The 8,890-nt window shown below is 34.5% G+C and overlaps 1 long non-coding RNA gene across 2 annotated transcripts in view; it reads left to right on the top strand.

The window, feature by feature from the left end:
- Nucleotides 1-1,468: 1,468 nt before the first annotated feature.
- LOC117116385 overlaps nucleotides 1,469-8,890 on the top strand; it is a 17,963-nt gene continuing 10,541 nt past the window's right edge. The window contains exons 1-6 of one of the 2 annotated variants that reach the window (XR_004446740.1): nucleotides 1,469-1,556; nucleotides 2,581-2,645; nucleotides 3,156-3,295; nucleotides 4,146-4,286; nucleotides 4,693-4,886; nucleotides 7,393-7,442. This is a non-coding gene — a long non-coding RNA (uncharacterized LOC117116385). Of the gene's footprint in view, nucleotides 1,557-2,580; nucleotides 2,663-3,155; nucleotides 3,296-4,145; nucleotides 4,287-4,692; nucleotides 4,887-7,392; nucleotides 7,443-8,890 lie in introns of both variants that reach the window. The other variant, XR_004446741.1, reaches the window with a different exon arrangement.

Here is an 8,890-nt window from a genome sequence, read left to right as displayed (position 1 = left end):
AGGAATTACAAAGGCTTATTTAATAGATTAGTCCACTAATATGCAGAAAATACATATAATTTTGTTTTCTCCACGACGAATTGTGCCTTTTCTCCCCGACAGTTGGGTGGGGGGGGGGAACAGCTCTCCCCGATAGGGGCCCTAGCCCTCCGGCCCTCCGACGGGGCCACCCCTGGTATAGATCTTTTATATGTGGAAGTACCCTCCCTGGGCCCTTCAATTCTATTCACTCATAAGCGTTTACAAATCTACAGTTATGAGTAGATTTGATAGCAATTAGTATTTTCTATTACTAATAAACATATGGATTGGAATATAAAAAAAAGATATTAACAAGAAAAGTGTTTAAATTGATTAAATGTACTTCGGTCATTGTTGATTACTTTTGTAATCAATGGCAATGTTTGGGGTAGTGGTTAGCATTTAGGTTCACATGATCATGATTTATTAGATGGATTTGCATGATGTTGGTATCAACATGTAGCCTGTAGATTTTTCAGCCATTCAAATTGAAAACGTGTGCAGAAATTTACGTATATGAAGGTCAAAAGATCGCTGATTCTGCAAATTCTTCCCAAAAACCATAGCAGATATTCTTTATGACAATATAATGGAAATATATAGAGTGGTAAAAGTTATGTTACAAATATAAACGAGCGGTACTGAATAAAGACAACTTGGTTTCTTGCTTCAAACAAGGTATCCATTCGTAGAAGTCTTACAAAGATAATCCTATCCAAGTGAACATAAAAGGGTCGGGGACCAGGACGTAATTCGACTTTAGATTGACAAAGAGTCTAGAGTAAGGACATTACGAATGGTGGTTAGAAAAGATAATCGTTCACAGAACATGGCTCATGACAAGAATGCGCGTGAATATTTACATAACAGCAAAATACCGAAGCAGATGCAAATAGTAGTGGTGAGTATAGTGGTAGCCTGTTAGCCATCGGCCGATTGAGATTAGCAGGATGGCAGGATCATTGTATTTTTTATTTGAAAACTCAGATGAGAATGTGCTAAAGGTGCAAATTGTCGGAAAAGAAAAAGAGGAGTAGGACTAGGCATAGACAAATAGGCCTACAGTATGTAAAAAGAGTAAAGTTGGAAATATACTGTCTGTCCAGGGATCGGAGCTCTCATCTGTCCAAGAGAAATGTCCTCATTTTGATATTGACCTAAGAAGAATGTGTTTCCACTCTGCAGCTCAATTATGCCAACAGCAGCAGTCCCAGGATTAATTGGATTATTGATTGCTAAAAAGAAAATATTATGATATTATTCAAATTAAAAGGGACGCTTATTCAAACGGGGCGCTTAAGTGAATTTTCACGTTAGGAGGGGCGGTTTTATTCGATATGGGCGCTTATTCAAACGGGGCGCTTATTCGCGCGACTACGGGTATATCTTTTCTGCTCAATAATTCCAATCTTAAAAATAATACGATTTTGACGAAAACAATGTCTGCGCATGCGTTGCCTTCGATGGCTCGATCAGCCCCGCGAAAAATTGAAATCCAGTTGAGCGTTTTGGGCCTAGCCTAGGCCTGCTATTGTGTAAGTGTGTTACTTTGTTTATTTTATTAATAAGGAACCATTGAAAGCCTAGTGAGTTAATTAACTACTTTACTGTAGCATAAAATCAATAATTAAAAAGCTTTTATTGAATCGATTTTGTAGCATTCTTAGCCTAGGACGGTGACAGGCTAGCAGGCCTAAAATAAGGCTTACGCTAGCGCGGCTAGGCTACCCTAGTCCTAGGCCTATGCCTCTAGGGCATGGCTAGGCTTATGCCTTAGTAGGATAGGCATATCAATCCTTTGGCCAGGCCTATTTAGTACTAGCACATCAGTTACTTCACCCACCGCCCGGTGTGGTGCATCAAAGGTATGTTAAGGTTATTTTATATATCAAAACCAAAACAAGATGATTTAGGCACCATAGGCCTATTTTCGTTTTAGGCCCAGGCTAGGCTAGATAGCCTAGGCCTAGCTAAATTAAGCATGGATAAATTTCCAACAGTGACCATCAACCATCATAGGGCTAGCTTTTTATAGGCTAGGCCTAGCTGGTAGGTTTAGTTAGGCTAGGCTCCTGGCTAGGCTAGCATGCCATAACATCTTGAATATTCACTCCAAAGTCCAGTGTGAATAAAATATGGGTAGGCCTAGTGATTAAAAAGTCACTGGTTGTGTTTGCACAGCTAAGTATAACATAATAATATTCGATTGATTGATTGATTTTACAGTAGCGGATTCACCACACCCCCCTCCAACTTCTTAATTATAAAAGAAAATGAGAAGAAAAAAAAAAGAAAGAAGAATTATAATAAAATTTAGGTCTGTGAGTGCTAAAATCAGAAATGAAAGGGTAAATATTTTCATGATGACCCACAATTTGAGGTGATATGATCAATTAATTTTATTTGGCTTTATATTTAAAGTTTGATTTTTGGTGGAAATTTTATTTCAGAAAAGAAAATTTGAAACTTAATTTCACTCTTTCTAACCCATCATTAAACTAATTGCATTTACTATAAATGTTCAGTTGTTGCAGTTTTTGATTTTATTTGTCTCTCTAGAATCTAAAAGTGCATCGATCCAGTGGCAGTAGGGCATTTCCACCTTCAGAAATTGGCCTGAATAAGTAAGTTAACACTATTGGTAAATCATAATAATTCAATTTTCATGTCCTCATTTCACAGTAAATCTGAATTACATGTCATTACATATTTAAAACAAAACAAATTAAAAACAAAAGAAATAATGTGAAAAGTTAAAAATACACACAAATTACAAATTCCATTAATATGTACATAAGATAATTAATTAACTATAAAAAGATAAGAAAAGAATTGAAATTTCACAGCAAATATAAATGTAGGCCTACAGTTCAAGTGAATTGCAAGGGAGACAGAGGAAAAAAGATTTATTTTGGATTTATAGTATTTAGATCTTTTGTAAGTTGAGGAATTACACCGATTAGTGCTTTGACTTTACATTAGGTTTCAGAAATTTTCTGATATTTCATCATAAAATACGAAAACATTAAAAAAAATATTTTTTAAATTATGGAATATTATTATTTAAAATTAAATACTGTTGTTATACTTATATCTCTCTGTTTTTTTTTTTGTTTTTTTTGTCATTTTTGAAGTTTTAAATAAGTTGAAAAAATTCATCTGGATGTTAATAGTTAGTACTGTAGGTTGTAAAGGTCATCACACATTCCTCTGCTAGACGGAAGTAATGAAATGCCGTTTGAGAATGAGACCTGACAGGTCTTAAAAATGTTCTGTAAGTACGTCTTCACCTTTGTTTATTTATAAAAAATAACAAAAACATAACATGGTACAATGTTTGCATATCAGCTGTTTTTTTAAATGGTTGTAGCATTATTCCAGTGAAAATAGTCAAGTTTCACATAAATCATGTTCTAAATAAAGTATTGAAGATACCAAATGATTAAATAATTAGTTTAATCATTCTCATTAAACATGGTTATGAATTATATATAACATTGTTTTGAATGTTGTATTGCATAGTGCCATGCATATAACTATAAGTTTCATTTGCTTTTATAATTGAATAACGTGATAATCATATGCAATATGGTCTTACCTCAGCCCCAACTATGATTGGGCTGAGGGTATAGACTGTGAAAGTCCCTCTCTTGGCCCCTTCTATTTCAAATTCCTGGATCCGTCACTAGTTGTGTTTGAATGTTTGCACAGCTAAGTATAACATAATATCTGATTTATTGATTGACTGATTTCACAGTCAATCTAATTCTAATTTTTTCAAATTTCGAAAAAAAAAGAAGAATTATAATTAAATTTAGGTCTGAGAGTGCTAAAATCATAAATTTTCTTACCTCAGCCCCAACCATGGTGGGTCTCACGTGGGTTAGACCCTCTGCGGTGAATGTCCCTTCCTGGGGCCCCTCCATTTCGAATTTCTGGATCCGCCACTGAACAAGCAATAGCATCCTTGTACAGTGTACGTAATCATAACACATTTTGTGTGAACACCATGTAGACTCTTAGCCCATGCTTCTTTAATAATAGTCAGTGTTAGATTTGTTAAACCTAAATGCATTGCCATATATTCATAGGTTAAAACATTTTGAGATATTTATTTCATTCAGAATGTCCACCTTTGCCGCTGGGGTGCACCTAGAATGTACAAGTATTTGTAATATTTGTTTGAATGGTGGCATATGCGATGACAAGACAGTACAGTAACTGTATTTGTGCATCAGGATTTAAAGGAGAAAGCTGTGAAAATAGTAAGTCAAAACAAATTGTTTTGGTATTTCATATCTACATTAAGTTTATTTCCAGACCTTGCATAATAGTAATATGTCTAATTTCAAATATTTGAGAAAAATAAAATGTCATTTAAAACCAATAACTGGCTGAGTAAAAACAATATGTACAGATTGTCAACAGTTATAATTGACAAAGATTTGAGATTTTAAAAAAAAATTGTAAATAAATTAAAGAAACCGTGTATAAAAACCACATCATATGACAGTAATCCTAAAGCTGCTTATATCATTGTACATCATTTTTGTCGCTCATATTTTTTACTTCTTGTGGAGGGGCGCCATGAGCGTTTTACAAGTTTTACCAGCGCTTTACAAGTTTTTATTATTATTATTATTATCATTATTATTATTATTATTTCACCAGATAAAAAGCAAATCGAAGTGAGGTGAGGCTTTGCTGGTTTATGACGAGGTTGCATCATTATATGAACATCTCAACCATGTCCATAATGGTTCCCAATGAGACTGAAAGATCATTCTGTCTTTAAAAACACCTGGTGCCGTCCTCCCAAAACAGTGGACACCAAGAATTGCTGAAGAAATTGTTTAACTATACAGGTATGTCAACATTATTCAATGATCAATAACATTACTTACAGTATATATAAGTAGCCTCAAAATGAAGCCTATCTCGAAAAGAAGCTCATTTGAACGGGCATAGCTTCTATTCGACGAGTTACAGTACTGTATACTGACAATTTTCAGCTCAATGTACTCAACTCATCATGGTTAGGTAGCTACAGTGTATACAAATCATGATAATCACAAAATGACTTCTTAACATTCCCCGTGAACCCAGGAGTCACATAAATCTAAGGATGCCTAAATTGCAAATACATTATTTCTAGGTACAGCTGTATAACCTTAAGCAAGATATGCTGTAGCTGTCTCTTATACACATCTAGATGTGTATAAGAGACAGCTTTTTGGGTTGATCGTTGACCATGTGGCCAGTTACACAAGGTATTAAAACTTGCACAACAGGCGTATAACTATAATTATGTGTACGTGTTACAAATTTCAACAATGTACCTCAACTCCATCATGGATAGGCAGCTCCACACCAAACATAATTGTTGCAAATCGCAATGTTTTTAGTGTATGTACGGCGAGACTTTTTTTATACCTTGATTAGCGAACCTGCCGACTGCAAATGTTGATGATTTTGAATAAAAATTAAATTTCATTTTCGGCCATTTAGTGCACCTGCTGCCACGAAAAAGTGGAAATTTCAGGAAAAAAAAAAAAGTTTTTCTTTATTTCTATTACGCCCTCCGCTGCCTTGAAATATCCAAAGACATGTATATTTCTTCCTAATTATATTACATTCACCAATAAAATTTTATTTTTATTTCTCCACCGTTAGGATGTTTTTTGGAAAACTATCGCTAAATAAGGAAACAAAATGTTATTTTTATTTTTATTCCGCCCTCCTCCGATGATCTTTCATAAAATAAGTATGCGAAGCAAGGAATAAAAAAAGTCTCCCCTACAATATAAAGTAAACTCACTTTCAACAAGTTTGTGTGTATATTTTTAACAAAAGATCTTTCACACTATATTTACATGAACCTGAACCAAAATTCAGTCTGCGTTTTCATGCGCTGAACGAAACATTCCTGTTCTTATGATTCAACTAACATCTCGACGAGATTTGATAGACAGATAAACTGACTAATCAGCGATCAAAAACTTTTTCTCTGACATTTTAATTTCCTTAGACAGCTGGTTGTAAACGCATAAACATACGTGAGCCTAGGTCTAGGTGTCTGTGCTTGGTTATAGACACCCAGATTTACACGAGCAGTGCGCATCAGTGACTTGGCCTTTGCCGACAACAAGGTTGACTGAATGCGGCTTTTCCCTCGTCATTTGGGAGCGAAATACAGAGGCTTTTACAACAATTTCCCCGCCTGTTCCATGAAATAGATTAACACTATGAATATATGATTAATTTTCATACCGCCTACCCTGAATTCTCTTTCTTAAAGAAGGTTGATAGCAAAGAAAATATTTTAAAAAGCACCCAGCATTGATTGACTATTAATGCTCTTCTGCGAACTAAACAAATAGATGAAATACTTGCAATAATTAAAACTCGGTCATAATCACTGTGTTGATTCACATCACCTCATATACTGTAACGCAGCATGGAATTTTTCAATGAAGTGTTCTGTGTTGGTCTACCTAATAAGATTTAGACATGCATAATAAACACAAAGGCCAAGGCTTTGACGGGAGCTTCGGTTTTATTTTTTTTATCGGCTCAGTGAAAACTATACATCAAAACAACAATTTGCATACATACATATTGGTTTTCACGGTTCAATTATATTGGTTCTCACATATACAGGCTTAATTAACATCGATAATAAATGACAACAAATTAATACAATTTTATTACACATACCTACTCTATACAAGAAACCAGTAGCGATGTTTCAGTTGCTACAATGTTGACATAATTACTATACAGTGTACAGTATACTGTTCAACTTTTTGTGAAATTAATATATTCTTTTAAGTTCACAGTAACCTTTTGGAAGGCTGTATTTGCTTGCTGTACATAGAGATAATGTATTACAATTTCGGCATTTTCAGACTTTGTATGAATACTACAAAATACTGAAAAATTCCTTTGTTTTGTGTATAGCTACCTCCATGATACAGTAGCTACCGGGCTGTATTAATTGTTTAGTTGGTAAATGATGTTAGCTTTGTAAGCGGCAGGTCCCGAGTTTGAATCCTGGTGGATTATGTTTTCATTATTTTTTTTATCAAATGGGAAAGATGCATGGGAATTTTATACATTGGGAATTATGATGTGGGCGGAAATACTGTATACACTCCCAGAGTGTGCTCTAGTAAATATTTTTATTGTTTTGTTTGTTTACTGTTATTGTTGCATGTATTATTGTTCTAGTTACTATATTATTATTATTATTATTATTATTATTATTATTATTATTATTGTATTGTTATTGTTTTAGTTTATTTTTTTACAAATGAAATAGTACAAAAATAAAAGAATTCTCAGCATCATAACAATTTCTCTTTTTTACAGTGTAATGATCAAAGAGAAGATGACGACCTAAGCAGTGAATTATATTAAAGGTGAGTTTCTAAGAAATATATGATATGCAAGATATAATGTTGTCATATAAACAGTATTTGTGAGGAATATTTATGAAATTACCTATTAACAATATTTTTTGTCTGGTATTGAAAGATGACTGGCAGTAATTATTGTCCCAGTACTGAAATTATGTGAATGACAATCCCCATCATCGCTAGTAATTAGCTTAGTTTTACATTTTTTAGATCACAGTTGGGCTATGTGTGGACCGCGGGCTGCATGTGGCCCGACAGTGATTTTTTTGCTGCCTGCAAAAACACACTAAAAAGCCTATGTGTGCAGCCTGCCAACCATCTTTGGCTAGAATAGAAAACACCTTGTTTTTTTATGTCCCATCACCTTTCTATAAAAATCAACAACAACACATTAATACAACATCAACCAACTATTCTCTCAATCTTCACTGAACTGATGAGCCTATAGGGGTAATCAAAGTACTGAAACAGCTCTATTATGATCCACACTGATATTTCTCTTTTCACTGAATATATTGCCAAGGTTTATGCTTGTTCTGTATGATCTCTCAGCTGCATGTGATATAGTTGATCACAACGTCCTGCTTGATCATCTTGAGACAGCATTTGGCATCAAAGGATATGCCCTTGACTGGATTAAATTGTTTCTGAGTTGTAAAGTAGTAGGGTTTCCATCTGGTGAATTCTCTGCACATCACATCCTTTACTTAATGCTGGTGTACCCCAAGAGGCTAAGTCATTGACCCCTGCTTATGTACTGTAGTTTGTACATTAGCCCACTAGGCAACATTATGGGAAGCTATATCACTTCAATGCTGATGATCTTCAGCTATATCTTCCTTTTAGTCCCTGAAATCTTTCTAGCATTGATTCTTTGCTCCATAAATTGCCCCACTCTTTTACCGATATTCAGAAGTGGGTGTTAGTGTGTACAGTAGGCTCAAGCTAAAGAGAAAACAGTTTCTAGTCCTTTGCTTTAAAATACCACCTTTCTCTTGATCAGGAAAAATGTATTGATCTTTCACTAGGGGTACAGGTACCACCATGGAGTTATAAAATACGAAATCAAACCATCTGGCAGTGTCTACAAATTCGGAGGTTTCATTTTGCTCATCTGCTATTCTTAACCATCAGGTTACTTAGAAATCAGTGGGGAATCAGAAAGTTTATTGATGGGAAAACCTGTCATGCTACTGTTGGGGCTACTTTCCAGGTTAGATTATTGCAATTCTGTGTACACTGGTCGAGTAAAGAAAGATATTTCATACATACATTACATCATTTATATAGCACAGTTTGAAAGATATTCACACTCTTCCAAAACTTCAAAATGCTTCTACCAGACTTAATTCTTAATTGTCTTGTAAAGCTTGTATACAAACTTATCACTGAGACCACTGTTCTGTAAGTGTATCAATGACAACACTTTCCCATCTACATCCATCTACTTG

The sequence above is a fragment of the Anneissia japonica genome, unplaced genomic scaffold, assembly GCF_011630105.1.
Source record: "Anneissia japonica isolate Jap-2015-1 unplaced genomic scaffold, ASM1163010v1 scaffold287769_len469884_cov163, whole genome shotgun sequence".
NCBI lineage: Eukaryota > Metazoa > Echinodermata > Crinoidea > Comatulida > Comatulidae > Anneissia > Anneissia japonica.
Note: the sequence above shows the minus strand (reverse complement) of the source record. Positions and strands in the feature narration are given on the sequence as shown.